This window comes from Pyrgilauda ruficollis, unplaced genomic scaffold, assembly GCF_017590135.1.
Source record: "Pyrgilauda ruficollis isolate IOZ18807 unplaced genomic scaffold, ASM1759013v1 scaffold45, whole genome shotgun sequence".
Taxonomy (NCBI): domain Eukaryota; kingdom Metazoa; phylum Chordata; class Aves; order Passeriformes; family Passeridae; genus Pyrgilauda; species Pyrgilauda ruficollis.
The window spans coordinates 2,276,957-2,297,133 of NW_024526044.1; positions in this window are offsets into that span (position 1 = coordinate 2,276,957).

A 20,177-nucleotide genomic window follows, 5' to 3' on the forward strand; every position below is an offset into this window, starting at 1 on the left:
AGTGTGATCCCTAAAGCACCCAGCACCATATGCACATGTTTGTGAGGGATTCTGCTCCACTGAACAACTCAAACAACACATAATTTCTCTGATCCTGGTTGATCCCTGGAGAAACACTTGCAGGTTGCTGTTTAAATGAGGAGAAAATTGGTTATAAATCAACTTAATTTTCAAATATATTAATCCAAAGAGAACCCAATTTTGTGTGAAATGGTAACATTTAGAGAGGAGTATAACTAAATCTCAGTAAGGAACCCCCTTGAGTTTAATCTTAGTTGTCATCCAAATTGATATTGTCTTTTTCATTTTTCAGGTCCCCAAGTTTCAGCAGTGATAGAGAACACAAAGGTATGATTAATCATAAACAAAATATTTACATTTTGTACATGTAAATATGATGGAGTTTGATCTTCCCTTTCTTGCCTGACTCTGGGTAAAGTACAGACTATGAAGAACAGCTGCTACATGCAATTTCTGAATTCTTGCTTTTCTTCTGAAAGGAAATTATTTTAAGTCAGAGTAAGGTGACACGGTTTCTTTAGTGTCACAACTTTTAACTAGCAAGAATAAAGGTTTGAATTACATAACATATTTCTCTCTGTTCTGCCATGTACCTTCTGAATGATAAACAAACTTGCAATTGGAACACAGGGACACTCATCCCCACTCCTCTCTCCAGGAAGATAGGTAACAGTTGTACCTCTAAAAGGTTTTTCCTTGCATCACAAAACTACCACACAACTCATCCCAATCAAGCTGTGTTCAAAACAAAATGAGCTGCTTTGAACTGGTGACAGAGCTGCTCCTTTTCATGGCTTAGGTGGAGAAGCACAGAAAGTTTCCTGACCGAGATCCTGCCCCTGTGCACGCAGTTATTGGTGGAATTTTTCAGGAGAAGGATTCAGTGAGGGGGCTAATCCTGCAAAACACTGCCTCTACTCAAGTGGAGAGAGCTTGCCAGGGATGCTCAGCATCTCACAGAGCAGACTCCAAGTGACAGCACGAGAACAAAATGACTTCAAGGTCAGAGAGATGCAGGGAACGTAAATCTCTGCACGCCGCAGACTTCGGCTCCGCGCGCTGACGATATTTCACATTACAAATTGCCACATCATTTTTATAACAATTTTTGGGAAAGAGAGGGGGGAGAGAAAAATCAGCAGAAATACAAAGCAAATAAGCTTCAAAGACAAGAAAGTCAAGATTCCCTAGAATGTATGTAGTGAATCAGAGACAATTTGGACTCCACGGCTTTCTCATTAGCTGGAGGACAAATTCTCCTCTCTTTTCCTGTTCAGAGTTAATGAGTAAGGTCAGATCCAACTGCCTGACTGAAGCCAGCACTTTTTTATATCAACATGTAGCATGTTGGTACTGAGGGACGTGCTTTTATCTCTAAATGCAGCCGAGTCTTAAAAACATTCTTAAAGCACCAACCAAACCAACCCCTGTGGAAAATGCAGAGCAGCACTGGGGTGATGCATGGCTGATCTCAGTGGTGATCAGAGGCAGCAGATCCAGTGATTACAGCACACGAATAGTGCTCAACACCTCATGTGACACTGATTTACTGAATGACCTCCCACACCTCCTTTCAGGCACATTATGCAGTCCCTGTCACTTTCTTTTTTTACCACATGGTCAGGAAAATACTATTTCCATGTTTCTCTAAGCCACACAAATTGTGAGAAGCAATTACTATTTGTGAAATGCTTTGAATACACATTGTCTGAGCACAACTAAGGGAGAGGATGGTAATTACTCATAGTTTTCATTTTCCAGCACATTTAAAACAATTTTCTGTGCCTCAGCTGAAGTGATCACACCCAAACCTGGTCTCCCTCAAACTCCTGCTTTCAACAGGGAAACATTACAGTGCAAATGTGTAAAACATACCAGAGAACTCTGAGAGTCTTCAGTAAATATGCTGCCTGTTAGATAAGATGAATTACAAAGTTATTCTCTTGAGCATTTACATTTACAACACTTTCATCTAATTGAAACCATTCACCATTCACATACAGCTTGTGTAGTGCCCTTTGGATAATGATGAACTAAAGTGTGCTAAATACTTGAAAAGCAAAGATTTTCCTCCCTGAATGAGAGGGAAATGTATCTAAAAACACATTTATACTTATATAGAAAACACAGACAGATACATGTGAGTTTATGAAAACACCAGTGTTACAGAGAAATCAGGTATCTATAGTAACACCATGCTGGTATTCTAATGTCACTGTGCTTCCTCATAACAGGACCATTAATGAAATAGTTGTTTGATGTTCCATCACATATAATGATAGCTTTTTGTGCCCTAAGTAGACAGGAATACAGATGTGTGCAGATACATTGTTATTGCCAAAAAACTCCTCAGCAGGGCCATTAGAAAAGCCCATCATTGCAGCCTCACTTTCTATGATTTATAGTTGAATTATTCCCAATCTACACTCAACAGCAAAAATACCTGCAATTCTGAGAATGCAATGGTTTCCCATATGCTGCAATGTAAACAAACTAACAAATAAACAAAACAAGATAAAAACCATGAACCTGATGAAAAGAATTCATTTGCAATATGAAACTGTTGAGTGACATCCTATCACATTTTAGGACTCATCATGCAAACTTGCTGACCCTGGAGAACTCTCTCATTCCCTGGAAAATCTGTACTTCACTGGCATAAAACTAGTTACATATTTTTAAAATCAAATATCTCTTTATCTCTTTGATAAATTCTCATTTTGGATAAGGATTATACACTACAATATTATTTTTTTTAATCACTATTACTACATTTTCCTATGCAACCACTGTGCTTTTTTCATCAGCAGATAAAGCAAAATCCACTCACATTTGGACAAATATCCTTGACTGATCACACTGTCTCATCTTTGGCTGGCAGGAATTTACACCTTGCAACACAAATACTTTCCTTTCTTTCTTTTTGTTGTAAAGTAGGAAAAAAAAAATCAGTTTTAAAGCCTCAGATGTGAAAGTGAAATAAGGTTCTCTGTGGCTCATTTGTACCAACTCACATTAAGAGTGTATAAGGCTGGGCTCATTTTCAATTTTCTACACTCCAAGGCCCAGTGTGTAATTTTTGGAAGAGAAGGAACTTCCTGCTGTTCCCAAGCCCTAAAGTGAGACACAGATCAGCTCATGGTGTATTTACAACAGCCAATTCTGACATATAAGGTCTGTCAGAATCATATCCTCCTCTTCAGCTGGACTTGGAACTTCTGTGACAGGCAGTAACTTGTTCAAAAATATTGCTACACTTATTTTAGGTCTGTTTCAAAGAAATGAGAGTTTGGAAAGGATGTTTACTGCAGATGGTGGATTATAAGGGGTCACACACATGATATAACAAACTGCTTTTAACAAACAAGTAGTTTGTCTCCTATTTTCCAAACAGGTTTATAAGGAAGGCTTCAATCTGGCTCTTAAATTTCACTTTGTTTTTTAAAGTACTACTTCTCAGCTTCAATAAATGATAACAGCACCTTGAAAACAAGAGCCAGCATATTCAGGCATCCGTGCAAAGATAAAAACAAACACCTTGGAGACAGAACAAAATCAGCATGTGCCATTCACACAAGTGTGTTCCAAGGAGAACGGCTTCCCACAGAAGCACCCTCCAGTCTCCAGGACATTGTCACAAGTGTCACACTCCTGTTGTCCCTGCCTGGTGGTGGCTCCTCCTCACCCACACGGCAGCAAACCCGCTTTGCAGGGATGGGTTCTAAACTCAGCACCCTGAACTGAGCGAGCAGGGAAGAGCTCCAAACCTTCTCCAGCTGCCAAGGGATGATCTAGAGGAGCCAGGCAGAGGCAGGAGCCTGAGCCCTCCCCATGGCACAGGAGCGTGGCAGGGGCTCCTTGTCCACTGCTGCCGGGAGGGTGCCAAGCTCAGAGCTGGGCAGCCCTGGGGCATTCAGTGTCCTCACACACCCACCCTGAACATTTGACACAGCAGTTATTCTACTGTGGTTTTATCTGGTAGAAAATTGATTTTGGAAGATTTGTTGTAATACTGATATTAATGCTTGTTAAGGAGGACACACCTTTTATTTGCTGTTTTACTGCACATATGTGCATATATTTCTGCAGGAAAAGGGGGTGACCATGTGGCCAAAGCAGAAGTGTGTGCAGAGCTTTTAGAACAAAACAAAAGATGGATGTCTTGCTATGTAAAACACATCCTTACAAAGGACATTTTCACCTTGAATCCCATCAGCCCTCGCTTTCAGACAAATTCTGTTATTGTTTGTGTGCACTCAAACAGCAAAGGATGCTTTACACAGCTACATCTTTAGAACAGTTTGCCCTTGGCCCAGGCCCATTGGAATAGGTAGAACTGGTAAACATCCTGCTCAAACTCTGCACTTCTTTTGTTGTCTAAGATGTAATGAGTCAATTTTTTTTTTTTTTTCTGAGTAATTACAAAGCATTCTTGGTATTCAGACCTTTATGACATATAGCAAAATGTGACTTAGAGCATAGAAATAATAATAAAAGCTCTCTAAAAATTTATAACCTCCTCCATGTTGTAAAAATGCCTCACACATTCATTATATCTCCCACTAGAAAATTATTTCCATGGTATGCTTTAATGAAGCTGGGGTTGGTTTCAACACCTAGGCTGCTAAGAAGGAAAACTATTATTATTTTCCTGTTGATAGACTGAGGCAAGCTTTCAGCCATTTAGCAGCTGCAACATTTTCACACAGAGCTACACTTTCCTTATAAAAAGGGAAAATTAGGGGCATTGTGATGATTTGATTTATCAAATATGGGTAACTGAAAAATAGGGGTCGTGGTGGTAGTGGTGTGAAAAAAGCCATAACCTGTCCAAAGCACTGAATTACTGAATTTTGAACACACAATTAATTTGAAATACAAAACCATCTTTATAATAACAATATTATAATAGCATTATATAATATTTTGTCCAAAAGCCTAAAAACCATAGCATAAAGTCTAATTGATTAGAACTCAAATTCACTTATCTAGAAATGTATTTACCCCAGACCCAGCTATTTGCCCCATCTGTAGGTACAAGGAGAGTGTGCAGAGCAGGACCTGTGAGTGTTCTTGCAGAGGGAAGAGCACTGGACGTGGTTGGACACAGGAATTCTAATGCTCAGGACAGCATTAAAGGTTGATAAAACGTGACAAAACCATGTTGAAATATTTTGTTGCTTTTAGTTACATTTGGGAAAGTTTTCAATGATTCTTGGCACAGGACCAAATCAAATTCCCAAAGGGAATGTGCTCCTATAGTACATTAGTCCCATAGTACTCCATTTTTACTGCACAAAGCAGAATTCAGGATTAATAACTTTGCACCAGCACTAAGTTCAGTTTATTTCCTTACATGCTTTCCTAAAAGTCTAAACACAGCAAGTAGGTTTTATAATTATCTCTGTAGAGATTAATTTTTATTAAGACTTTACTCAGTTCTGTCATGAAATGTAAATATTTTCCTTGAGTTAAGCCAGAAGTAAATCACAGCATTACATTTGATGTAATTTCAATGAGGTGTTTGTGACATCTCTGAATTGCAGGGGGAATATAAAAGCAAAATATTGTCTGAGAGTGGTTTATTGCTGTGAAGCTCCTCTTTGCATCTTTGTTTTCTGTTTCCACACCTTTTTTTTTCTCTCAGAGAGCTAAATAAAGTGAGATCAGGAATTCTGTTTTCACACAGGGCTGCCTCGGGGCCCGTGCCTGTTCCCCTGGGTGTCTGCTCTAACCTGACAACATTCTTGCCCTTTTCCTGACATTCCTGCCCCTTTTCCTGTCAGCTGCCCTGGCCACCTGGAGACTGCAGAGCCAAGCCAGATGTGCTCTAATGTAGACTTGGTGCTCGAATATCCAGATGTGCTCTGATGGAACGTGCTGCCCTGAGCAGGCACAGCTCCCTGAGAGCAGCAGGAGAGCTCAGCTCCTGCCAAGGGAACTCGCTGTAGCCTCTGCTCCCAAGGCAATCATCTCAAACAAATGATATTTCCCCCCATCAACATTATTAAAGCCTTGGTGTCATCAGATCTATTTATCACTGCCTGTCTTCCTTTTCTCATATCACACATCTTGGTCTAACCAAATTCTTAAGATTAAGCATCTCTCATGAGGCAGTGCAGCCTTCCTGTCTTTTCCAGCTATAAACACATAATTAATAATAATAATAATAATAATAATAAATAACTGTGTGCAGCTGGATGAATTATTTATAAATGAATATACCAAAATGCTTGACATTATCTTCATCTTCATATATATCCAAGAAGGATGACTGGGTATATTTCAAAGTCATTTTTCTGTTAGATAGAGAAGGAAGAGTTTTGATGTGTGCACAGTTAAGTACAGTCAAGTGAGTGCAATGCAAAGCAAAACTTTCTCAAATTGACACCATTTTTGCCTGGCTGTGCAAACAGGAGGCTCTGCAAGTGTGCACAGTGCCCACAAAGACAGATTCATTGCTAAAGCTCTGCAGACATTCTTGCTTCCATTTCTTCTTCCATCCATGCTCCGTAGCCTGACAATTTACCAACGTTTTTAAATATAAACACTCACTTCCCTCCTTTCTGCAGAACTGCAGTTTTGGAAACTGCCTAAGTAAGTGATTTTTTTTTCCTGTTTCCATTATACTGGGATCATTTTAACAGAGTAGAAGAAAATGCCACATAATATTCTGTCTTTCACTTTAAAATACAATTATAGTCAAAATGTGAATCTAAAAATGGACTCATGGGACCAAAGTCTCAAACACTGTAAACTGGCACAGATTCATTCTCTTAGGCAGAACTGGAGTCTACAGCTGAGAATTTGACATTGCAGCTTTATATCAATGACTTCACCTAAAACTGCAAGAGTTTCCAAGTAAAGAGTTTTCCTGTTCACCAGCCTGATAAACAAACTTGTAAATTTAGTATCAGAGTCCTTGATACTGTGTAAGTGGCCATAAATGATTCTGTAGTCAATTAACAATTCTCTTACTGATATATGAGCCCGATTTAAGCTAAACCATGTTTGGGACCTTGGTTTGTGCAGCAAATGCAGCTCTGAATTCAGGCAGCAATTTACCCTGGTAAACCCCAAAATTTATCACTAAACTTACAGACTTGACTCTGGACCATACCTGTACTTCATGAATTTTTATTCCTTAATTTCTCTGGGCTTAAAGAAATATTTATTTATGCAGACCCCCCCACAATATTTATGGTTGTCCTCCAGGGAAGGTGGCAGGAAAAGCAGAGCCCTTCCTGTGAGTGGCCATGACAGCAGACACCAGTGCAGAGACTACACTGGGGGACAGAGCCTAAACCATAAATTATAGAGCCTAAACCATAAGTCCTTTTTAGACCTGCAGGACTAGTGGATGGGGCTTTGTCCCACCTCTGTGTAAATCTAGTGCATTTCTAGTTCCAGCTTTTCAGCCAAAATTCAATAATTTACACAGAACATTGCCTGCTTTTCATAAATATTTCTGACTTTCATAGACAGCTCACTAGCAAGTTTCTATCTTCTCTGCAATAGGAATACAGAGAACAATTCATAATAAATAAAGCAAATTAAAAAAAAAAAATCAAATACATTCTTTATGTCTTCCTCATTTCCATGAAATGGGACCTACCTAGAGATCTAATATCTCTAAATTTCTAATAACAGACCCCTAATATCAATACACAATAAAAACAGAGGAAATATCTAAGTCAAATACTCTTTTAAAATGTATTTAAAACACACCAGAGATATCTTTAAGTGAGACAAACCATTGTGTGTCCACTGATGGCAGTGGAAGCCAAGGGCTGTTACAGCATCATCAGGATGTGTTACCACTTAAAAACTCAACTGGGTAACGTGGAGAGCAACTCTTTTAGCACTGCTTTGTATTTCAGAGGCTCTCCTAACTTGACTTATCAGAACAAGTGTTCTGTTTATTAATAATTCCCCTGATTTCTATAGAAACAACCGAAACAAACAGAAATTTCCAATACTTTCCATTGCTGAAAGTTGAACTGCATGACTGTACAACTAAAATAAATACCTAGGAATATTTGAAAAATAATATAATTATCTCCAAAATGTGCTAATAGTCCTAGAGCAAATGGATTTTTATTGCATTTGTTATTCGTGACCTCTCAGCTCAATAATTCAGCAGAAGGTGACTGCAACCACTTTCCATCTAATGGAAGGGGTAAATGCTGCTTGGTTCGTGGATATTTCTGCAAATCTCAAATAACTGTTCCTCTGAAACAGAGGAAGTGATACTACACACAAAGATGCATGGCCAGAGGATTGTGTAGGCACAGAAAAACACAAATTATTGCACAGGGCAAAGCAAAAAGACACTATCCAAAATTCACAGCTCGGTGTGGAAAAGGGCTTGGCATATTCCTCAGAAAGGAAAAACACGAGCCAAAGTAATACCTAATGGAGTAAAAACACATAATCAATATGAACTGTCACTGATAATCAATAAAGAATTGATTTTTCTAATGGAAACAATTCAGAGAGACCCAAGTTCCTTAATTCCCAGCTCACATGCACTAACAGGCACCAGCACAGAAATGTGGCACACAAAGCCTGGCTCAGCACACAGGACATTCCCTGTTCACACTTACTGGAGAGATCAAGCAGTCCAAAATTTCCACCCAAAAATGCACTGTCTAAATGAGATTCTGGCCCAATAACTCCTCCTTCTTCCTCTGACCCATTACTGCCACCAGTTTGGCATCACAGATTCCCCCATCACAAATACTCTCTAGACCCCTTGCTCATGTTGTATTCTCATTTCCCCTGTGTGTTGCAATTAAAAATTCCAAAGGAAGTTAGATTATCTTTCATTACAAACACTGTTTTACCTGCCCCTGAAAATTTCTGCTTCTTTAAACTCCATCAAATAATAGGGCTAGTTTGGGTTTCAGTCAGTCTGTGAAAAAAAGCCAAGATTGTGGTGATGGAGACCCTGGCTGACATCTTCCTTTGTAATGTGTTTCATGTGCCTCAGATCTTTTCATTGAATAATTCAGTGTCTGAAGAGGGGAGGACAGGACAGGGAGGAAATTGATTTTAGAATTCATCGTTAAATGTCCTTGGGTTTTTTCCTTTTCCCCCCCTTTTGTCTTTCTAATAACAGCGTGGCATTGTCTGTGGGCAGAATCGAAGAGAGAACATTGGAGAAGTCAGGTCACTGCAGGATTGGTGTAGATACACAAATTTTAATGTTTAAAATCTTATCACATAAGGTATTTCCTGGGAACCCTTCATGGAAACTGATGCTTTTTCAATGCACAAAAATACCCTCACACTTATGCCAACACAAAACAGGAATTTTTCATTAAGTGCATGGGCTGGGATGGCCTTTCCATCTCCACAGGCTGGCAGCTCACTGCCTCCTGCAGCACTAGCACAGAGTCCTGAAAGCATTTCCAGCTTTATGAACACACTGAGAGCAAACACCTTAAGCGTGACCCTGCCATGATGTTGCACTGAGCAGGATCAGAGCAGTTTTTGCCTCCTGCAATCTCCCCTCTGTCAGTTCAAATGCAAAGAGCATTGACAAACATTAATGGCAACCAAGTCATGGTTAAGCCTCAACACTCATTTTTAACCTATTTTGGTAATAAATCCCAGGACTGCCATTTGAAGAGAATTAGACAGCTGCCAATGGATGTGTTTTAATGCCACAGAACTACAGGGAGGGCAGAGGAATCTGCAGAATGGCTGAGTTAATTCTATAAAGACCTCCATGTCCTCAGTGATGCTAAAAAAACTCTGGTGAGCAGAACTCCAATTTCTGTTTTGCCTAATGTAGTGTAAATAAATAAATCAATCAAGGAGCTGTGTCCTATCAGAGATTACCTTGTGTTTGGAATTTCAGAAAAACATCAGCAAGTTTATGTAAATATCTATGGGAAATGAGGGTTTTCTCATGGAGAGAAGATTTGCCTGGAGAAATACTATGGGATGCTCTGTGTGAAGCAGCCCTCCAAAAAAATCCTGATCTGGCACAGTCTGGGTCCCCTCTGCATTGGGAATTTTGGGTTGTTTCACTCCTGTTTGTTAAATCATTAAGAACTGGTTCTGATTTCTCAAAAATGTATTTTCAAATCAAAATACTGGTGTGGAATTTATGATTTGTTTAGGAGCCAATCACTCGAGAGATCTTAGCTTTATATTTTTATGGTTAACATTAAAATAGCACTCACATTATCACTCCAACATGGCAGAAGGTGTTGACTGTCATCTGGGCCCCCCCCCCAAGCACATTTTTTCTCTGATTGTTGCTTCCTATTTCATACCACATCTGCAGTTTCTGTCTCCCCTCTGGATGTGTGAAGTGACCTGCAGATTTGCACAGAATAGAAATTTCAGGACTTCTGTGTGGAGCAATTACTCAAAATTATCAAAATTTTACCTAATTTCATAAACATTTTGTCTGCACACATTCTGTCACACTCTCCTGATATTTACCTGGATACCAGGTGAGACAATGTTTTTAAACTGAAGGGATATGCTTTGGAAAATTGCTTCTCAAAGCACCACATCCTTCATCTCCCACATCCTGGAATTCAAAGGTAGGAATTCAACTTCTGTCAGCATCAAAGGTTTGCATCACAAGCATGTAACACTACCTGCCTTCATACCTACAGGGATCATTGTGTTTGCAAATTTAAAGTTGTAATTTAGCTTATATTTAGGGTAGTTATTACATAGTTTAAAGACTTCATTAGCAAGATTCAAAAAGGCCATTAAACACCATTTTTCACTTGTGGTGAATAGAAAAATCTAAGAAAAACCTTAAAGCTGGTTGCAAAATTAGAAAACTCTCCTGTGGATTTTGACTCATGGTGATCATTCTTTTAAGGTTAAAATCAGTTATTATTGTGGGTCTGTCTGTTGGGAAGTGTGATTTTTTTGGCACTGCACACAGAGTTGCTGATGTGAATCCTGTTTTGCTTTCCCCTGCTTTTCACTTAAGGTAATGGGAAAAACTTCCAAAAACAAAGATCCAGGACACAAAGTTATCACTCATAGAACTTCAAGATATCTTGAAGTTATCTTCAAGACAGAAGTTGGATTGACTAAACCACTTGTAGAAGAACCACCAATCACTCAATTCCAAACCTACGCCTCATCTGCTTCCAGAATCCAATTTTTCATATTCTTCTCCTATTTAAAACTAGTTCACATGAGTTTGGAGGTGATGAGGATCACTGTTGGGACACACACTCAACATCTCAGTGCTGTTCCCTCATACTCAGCTCCCGGACCACGGGCCCATCCAAGCCACAAAACACCACCCACAAGTGAAGGAGCATTTGGATATTTGGGGTCTAAACTGAAAGCTGGGCCCTGCCTCTCCTGTAGTTGCTGCCAGGCTGAAGGGATCCTCCCTGCAGATTCCTACTGATGCTGGGAAAACCATGACCAAGCAATGGGCAGGTCCTGGTGTGGATTGACACCCATTGATACCTTAGATTTTAAGTTTTTCTGTTCTGTTTTGGTGTGCAGCTTTTAGGTTTATATTAAGTGTTACTAGGATCTTTTCACTGGGTGTGGAGACAAAACAATCCTATTCCAGCTGGAGACTCAAGGACAATATCTTCAAACTTCAGGCCCAAAGCATAAACAACTTGAAAAGAGAAGGGTGGGCAATCAAGCAAGGAGGATGAAATGTCATAATTTGAAGCTATTCACTGGACAGTTAACTCCTGTATGCAAATAGACTAAAACTTATAAAAATGTGAGATCTCGTGACCAAAACCCCCTTTGTTTCCACCTTGAAGCCATCTGGGTATTGCCAGGGTGTGGTCTTTGAAGGCATTTTATCAATAAATCTCCACTTTATTCCTCTTAACTCCATCTAGCCTCTGTTCCACCTCCTTAAGGCACCACCATGAGTGAGGGAGCACTTCCAGGCAGAGCCTGTGCCATCCCTGGGGTGGAGCTGGCACTGCTCTGCCCTGCTGGTGGGACCCTGTGCTGTCACCCCTCCATGGAGGAGTCCCCTGAACAGGAATGTTTAGCTCAGAGCTGGAAGCCTTGCAGCTGAGCCGCTGTTCTCTGCGCACAAGTGGATGAATATGGTTAAATAAATAGTTTTGCCACCCAAATCATTGCAGATCCAGCACAAACAGGACCCTGCCTGAAAGGTCCTGGCCACATTGTCACTCACTGCTCAGTTCCATGAGACAAAAACCCCTCCATGAGTTTCCCACAAGGAGCAGGGTCCTGTCCCCACCTGCAGCTCACAACCAGTACCAAACAGCCCTGAGCCCCAAGGGGTCTCATCTCCTCCTGCTGTGCCTTCCAGCCTGAATGCCAACACAAAGGCTGGGAATTTTACCTTACACGGACCCTCACCAGTGAGGTTATTTCTCAGAGAACTTTTCAAGCTAAGAGACATAGAGGAATTTAAATCCTGTCTGTGGTGCAGCACGGAGAGAGCTCTGAGTTATAATATTCCCTTACACGCTGAATCTGTTTTTATCCATCTGTGTCAATGACAACACACAGGGAGCCAACAACTTCAGCTATAATTGGTGAGAGTGTAGGTACAAATAAAACCCATTTTTTCTCTTTAGTATATACAACGTATGGAGCAGTGCTGTGGGGTCAGGAGAATTATGTCTCAGTGTCTGTGGGCAGGTTTCTGATAGAGGTTTGATTTTTTGGTGTTGTAAGCTTTCAAGGAGTTATGACATTATTGTTTCTTTTCAGAATGCCTTGATTGAGATCAAAGTTCAGGGGTTGTATTATGTTACCCAAAGATTGCTTTGCTCCTGTTCTTTCCAAAGAAATGCATGGATCTGAGCTGAGTAGCTTAAGAGGCAGCAAGCCTTGGCTTCATTTTTGCTTGCAATAATTAAAATTAGGATTAATGAAACACAATTAAGATCATGTAAAAGAGAGGAGACAACAGCCCACAGTTTTTTTCCTTGTTTTCTTGCTGTGTTATTTACAGAGTGGTTAAAAAGGAGTTACTGAAAAGATGCAAATTGTTTCAAACTGTTTTCATTGTTATATTTTCTTTCACTTCTGCTTTTCAGGCCAAAGACTTTCAGGGTAATTCTGACTTCAATGCCCTTTATACTTATCATATAACTCCACAAGGGAATTATCATATGCAGGATAATTAAGCATCTTTGCTGATGGTGGGCTTTGACTATGGCAAGATTCTTACAGTGCTAGTCTTATTTTCTGAACTATTTTGTCATTTGCTAATTAGAATCTGGCCCTAAGGTCTTTCAGAAACAGTTTCCTGAACTCATCTTATTATTCCAAACTTCTCTCTGAGTTTTCCTAGCCATCATATAGCAGCTAATTGCTAATGTATATATTCACTTAGAGCAGAACCCTTGTCCTTAGCGAGGAGCCCTTTCCCACAGCCCTCTTTTTCTCCAATGAAAAGTTGAAAACTGCTGCCCTGAGAAGGACAGAGAATGGATTTGTTGTGAGAACCAGCAGTATTCTGCTGCTGTTTCAGTGTGTGTGTACTTCATTCTGGGGATGCTGTATGTGAATATCCCAAAACCCCCTAGACAGGAGCTGAGACAGAAGCCAAGGGTTGCACAGAGCTGAGAACATTCGTGTGCTATGAAATACAAGATCACTCCAAGGTGGAATCATGTCTTGGAAGCCTTGGAGCAAAATTCAGGGAAATGGAGCAAGATAAAGAGTTTAATTGCGTGAAGACTCTATTCTGTTTTACTTTACACACACATGGATTTTCCCTGTAAAGCTAAAGGACCACTTGAATATTTAAAATCAAGCACACAATTAAATCGTTTTTCTGGATTCAACCCAGACTGCTCAGCAACTTGCTGTATTATCCCTCTGGAGAGCAGTTACTTTGTCTTTTGAAAGCCAATTTGTCCACCCTTAATGAATCACTTCTTGCCTCTGTCCTGTGTTTTATTTCACTGGTTTTTACACGCATTTTGATGAGGCGAAATGACCATCCTGCCACCCTTCAAACACTTCTGACAACCCAAATATTCAGCCCAGGGTAGCACTGAATCCCCATTCCTGGCAGGATGGAGATCCATAACATTACCCTGGGAGCACAACGTGTGAAGTGCATAATCACACTGCCTTTACCAAACTTGAGCAAAAAAAGGCAAACACAGAAAATTGCGGCTCAGGAGGGTGAGAAGGGAGGTGAGTCAGCCACCAGCCCAACTTTATCATGGTATGATGTTTCTGTTCAGCTCTACAGACATACAAAACACAAGAGAATATCAAGAAAAAAACATCACTAACAGGCTTGTGTACTTCATAAACACATACCTAAGAGAACTGCAGCTCTGCAAACAATCTGCCTATGACTGACAAAACATTTATTGAATCAAAATGGATGCTTTTGGCACTTCCAAAACAATTGAAATGAGAGGCAAAAGGATGAAGTGTGGATCTGAGTGGAACTATCTGAAGACATAGGTACCAAAGATCCACAAGGCACAGGACCCTCTAAATGTTATTTTTGCTCATTTTCTAGCTATTCATTTTGCTTTATCATGGGCATAAAAATTTATGACATCCCTACTCTTTCATACACTAATTATTTCTCATGATAAACTAAACATTGTCCAGTTCTCAGCTCATTTCTTACTATAGAAAACACCTGACAGTTGCAAGAGACAACTGTGCTTTTCCAAGAGGAGAAAGAAAAGTTTAAACAAACTAAAAAACATTTGGCAGGGCTTGAAACTGGGAATGGGGAAAAACTTGGACTGGATCAGAGCCAGAATGTGGAATGGGGAAAACCATGGATGGGATTGTACCTGGAATGAGGAGTGGGAGAAAACCCAGACTGGATTCCTGCTGGAATGTGGGAAAAAAATCCAGACTGCTGGAATGGGGGAAAAACCCGGACTGGATTCCTGCTGGAATGTGGAATGTGGGAAAACCCAGACTGGATTCCTGCTGGAATGGGGGGAAAACCCAAACTGGATTCCTGCTGGAATATGGAATGGAGGAAAACCCAGACTGGATTCCTGCTGGAGGACAGGATGGTGGCAAAACCCAGTCTGTATCAGCATTGGAATACGGAATGGGGGAAAACCCAGACTGGATTAGGGTCAGAATACGGAATGAGGAGGAGCTCAATCCAGCCTCTCAAGCACCAGAGAACTAAATAAAAGTGCTCAAACCACCTGTCCCACGGCAGCAGCAATAATTTCTCTCTTCCTTTCCCTGTCCCCTGCACTGCAGGGACACCCCTGAGGCGTCAGTGACCGTGTTCCCCCGGATCTGGGCAAGGGCAGAGCCCCCAGCAGCTGGAAAGGCTCTTGTGGCAGCTACAGGAAGAGTAAGGAGGAATCAGGGTGTGAGTGTGATATTTAAAGAGCTAAAACAATCCCTCTGTCTCATTTAACCTGTATTACAGCTCTTTGGGTTTACTCTTCCCATTCCGCTCTCTGGTTCTTACCAGAGCACTGAAGCTGATGAGAACTCAGCTGGGTTTTGCCCATTTCACCTCAGGCAAACTGGTAAATAAATGCTGAAACAATTCTGTATCTTTTAGATTAAAAATTGCAGCTTGGGTTTCTATAGAGTAATTGCAGCACATGATGTGTTTTTCAGGAGAGGCATCTAAAATCTATGGCAGCAACACCCATTCTGCCAAAAAGAGGAAACCTTTTACTTGTACTAAAGCAGCAAAACAACTCCAGAAACACCATCTGAAGCAGAAGCCTCCAGCTCATCAAATCTACTGCACATGCATTATACGCATCACTACTCCCCAGAACAACAAAAATTAGCCTGTGGCTATAAGAAAGTACAAGTTGGCAAGGCAGATTTTATCCTTTTATTCTGTTCCTGACTTGTGGTGGAAAGACAGAGCAGCTGTTGTAGGGACCATGCAGGATCTTAGGCCATGATGAGAGTTTAGAAGGTTCAAACCCAGGGGTGCAGATGGAGAAAAATGTGTTAGTCCCATTTAATAGATTTGTCTCTCTGGATTAGATAAATTTGGTTACCTGCAAGAATTTTCACTCTGACAGTATTTGGAATTAGCTGTGCTAGGAAAACTGCTGAAGGAAGTGTGAGGAGTGTGTCCACAGCTGAAATGGATACTGTAATACTGAATGACATTTTATATTTTGGGCACAAGAATGGTACTTAGTTATTTTAAGCTATCACACTGCACCATGCAATGGCAGAGGCAGCCAAGATGATAAAATACCAGCTACATATTCCAAGGCCTATTCTGCCCATCTATTTTTAGGTATTCAGGTTGCTATCAGCTCTTATACCATTTCTAGGGGAAATAACATGACAGACCAACAATTCAGTGGAGGGACTTAGAGCAGCCTGTCAAGCTCAGGCTGTCAGAAAGAGCCAGTTTGTTGGTATTCAAATTATTAGGGAGCTGGGTGACCTGAATGTGGCTCAAAAGGCAAAGAAGAAATCACCTACCTGAATAACCAAAGGAAAGTCATTGCAGGAGAGGTTTGGAGGAAAGCAGATACTAATGAACTTATCTTCTTCCTCTCTACCCAAAGAAAATCAAAGTAATATTCAGGATATTGAATTCCAACAAGATACCCATCTGTACAGGCTTCCCTCAGATGGAAACTAAGTAGCAGAAAAGTGATTCTGGAATTCTGTTTCTGCAGTTTCTAAATCAGACCATTTCATAACTGGATCTCTGATACCTGTGATCAGATATGGCACTTGCAGCAAATTCTGAAAATGCACACATTTCTTAGGGAACAAGAAGAAAAACCTTGCAGAGGTTAGCAATAAATAAAAGGAAGGAAATGTCTCTCAACCTACCTCAAAAATTGTATATATTTTAAAGTTCTGGCTATGCCTCAGTAGAAATACACATAACCTTTAATACCTACATTGTTAAGATTTGCCAGTTAAGAAAGTGCTATTATCTGTCTTTTATGGATAGAGAACAGCACACACAGAGCCTGACTAACTTGTTCAGTGTCATAAAGGGATCACACAGCAGAGCTGAGAATTAAACTTTGTTCTCAGAGCTCTCCAATAAATGCCATTGTTCGTGAGTTCCTTAAATAAAAAGCATTTAACAGGAAAAAAGAGGTGGCAAGGGAAGAGGAATTTTGTATCACTAGAGATAAAGAATTGGAAGTGTTAGGAGGAAGAAAACTCAATGCAATTTAACATGGGAAAGTGCTACAAGGGACTTCTAATAAATAAATTAAGCTGACCACTAAAACCAAACTAACAGACAACACTAAGAGGGAGGACTATTTCTAATTAATTTTTAAATGGAAAACCACATTTTAAATGTGAAGCAGAAAATGAAGCCTTTTCATTCTCAAATAATGTTTAAAATGATATCAGAATGTATCATCAGGTCTTCACAGGGAGTTCTTCTGATTTAAAAGGGAGTTCTTCTGATTCAAACTTATTATCCATTCTACAATGTTCAAAATGACCAGAAAATCCCACCTTGTTTATTACGTTTTTATTATGTTACCAGTTTATTATTTATTTACTAGTTCTGTAACAATAACAGCTCATCAGTTAGGAGGTGCTCCATGAGAATGAAAGGTTGAAGAGGGTATTTTTCAACTTGAAATAATCAATAATTTAGTTTTGATCAATTCTAATTTCTATGCAAATCAATGTGGTAACCCTGGCCCATCTGTTAAGTGAAGCCCACACTGAATGAACTTAATCACATAAGCAGTCTAAATTAAATTCAGGCTTTTAGCTCCATACTAAAGGGAGAAATTACCTGTGGTGGTCAAAAGTTGAACTTAGTGACACCAGGAGTGAGACCAGGCAGAATTAGGAGCACTGAAATGTCAAATGTTCCCCCAATATCCCAGGAGCAGCTAAACAGCACAGGGGCTGATGCACTTTTGTTACCTTGAGCATTTTAGAATATATTCTCTGCAATGTGGCACTTTCCATAAGAATTCTGCTGCACTTTATGCATTTATTTATGCACACCACATATTCATGCCTGTCAGGAGATGTCTGCATGAAGATTTACTTTAGTGGACTCCAAATGATGCCTCTTTTACTTTTTACTGGTGTTGAAACACAAACAGCAAAGCTTCCCATGCTTTAAAATCATCCCCATTAGCACAGCCTCCTTAAGCACTTAATTCCTGCTCTGGGATATGTTTGTAGCATGGCTGGTATATGGCTTAAGGAAAAAAAATCCTATCAAAATCTCTGATCTGGCCTGTGTCCAATTTTGCCTTCCAGCAAATATTTTCTGTTTTCCTCCCCATTATTCCTCAGTTAGTTTCTCTGCTGTAACAGAGACGTTCATGCAGATTGGTTTATGTTCGTCGTTGTCGCCTTGGAAGACTACAATTAAAATCTTTCCCTGCTCCCAAATGTTTCCTCTGTTTTGTGTTCTCCAAACGAGCATTGTAAATGAACAATGAGGAAGGGAGCACACACAAACAGAAGAGAAAAGAATACAGAAAAAAAAATCCCGTGCGCTTTCCTCCTTAAATCACAATAAAGATCATAAAGCCCCCACGCAAACAAGGGAACAATCCTCGATAGCTTGGAGCTTACACTGACAAACTGCATGAAATCTTCTTTCTGGTGTTTCCTTCCCCTCCTTTAATTTAGTTGTAACATAGCTTGGAATAAATTCTGCAGTCTCCAAATACACGTTGAAATGAGTGTAACACAGGGAAAAAATCTGCTTAGAAATAATCTGTATCTAAGGTTGCACTGTTCAAAGGAGAATTTTTCCAAGCAATCCTCTGACTTCCTGTCCCCAAGAGAGGGACACCGTTCATCATCTAAAAGGCTGTAATTAATTGGGAAAAAATAAAATTAAGGTGATTACTGGGAAACACAGGGGAGGTGAGATAGACTGTTACATTTATTTCCAAGAGGAGATATAGAAAGTATTACATTTCCTTGTCCAAACAACCTTAGTTAATATACATTGATCAGCTACTGCTTCACGTATACGCTCATCTTATCTGTTTATCAGCATCTCAAGGTTTTGTGCCAATTGTTCTGACATGTTCTCAATAAATATAATAATAGCAAAAAGAACAAAAAAAATTAAATGGGAAGATCCATCTTTCAGTGACTACTACCACCTCAGTAGATCAATATATGTCATAACATTCTTATCACTTGGAAAGCAGAAATCCTCTTATGGCAATAAATCTTCAGTATTTTAGTTATTCATTTAGATCAGTCATGACGGACCCATGAAATTTCAGACTGGCACAGGAACAGCCCTAAAATTAGTCCAAAATAATTATGAAAACCATGTGATCTTAAGTTAAAACTTTCACCCTCATAGCTTTCATGAGTTTGAGGTTTTTGCCCAGATTTTCAATGCTTATTTAATGGGACAGATTCTGCTTTTATCTTGTGGTGTAATTCTGTAAAATAAGTAAAATAAAACTAATGTGCTGTTTTATTTTACTGTCAATCAGAGAATAGTCAAATCCTGCTTTTTGGCATTGGAACATGACAATTGTCATACCAAGCAATACAATGCTGCCAAATGCAGGGCAGATTATTGCTGCTGCAAGCCATGAGCAATAGCAGGTGTTACAACACAAACTGTTGAAGTTTGTGTGGTTTTTTCCACATTTCCACACCAGATCATTTTTTTAATCTAGTAGAACTAGATCCTTTTATTGTTTTTGATGATGATGATGATGATGATTATTATTATTATGTCTGTAGCTATCTATAGTTAGTGACAAGTAAAATCCAGGTCATCTTGGCTTTTAACGTTGTAGCCCACTCAGTGTTTTTGTAGAGTCATAAATTAAACATTTTCCCTTTAAAGATAAATTTAACTCTTGGACTTGATGTTCTTCAAGGTATTTTCCAACCTAAAAAATTCTATGATTCTATGACTCTATAGATTAACTCATTTTCCTGATTAGAGTAAACTTTGATAGCGACTGTCTGGTTGTGCTAAATCATGGTTCAGGAATTTCTGTCATTATTTGCCAATTCACACAGAATACCAACCAGGCTTTAAAAGTTACATATGTGTGATTCACTTGGAGCCTAGGAGCTGCTGCTTTGACTGGGAAGGCTGGAAGAAAGCTTGGATATAAAAATTATATATAGATTGTGTATGTTCATGAAAAAAAGATGGCATCAAATACAGTCAACTTTTCTCTCACCCAAGGCTTGGAATTTATATAGGGCATATTTCAGGGAAAGGCTGGGGCTGTATT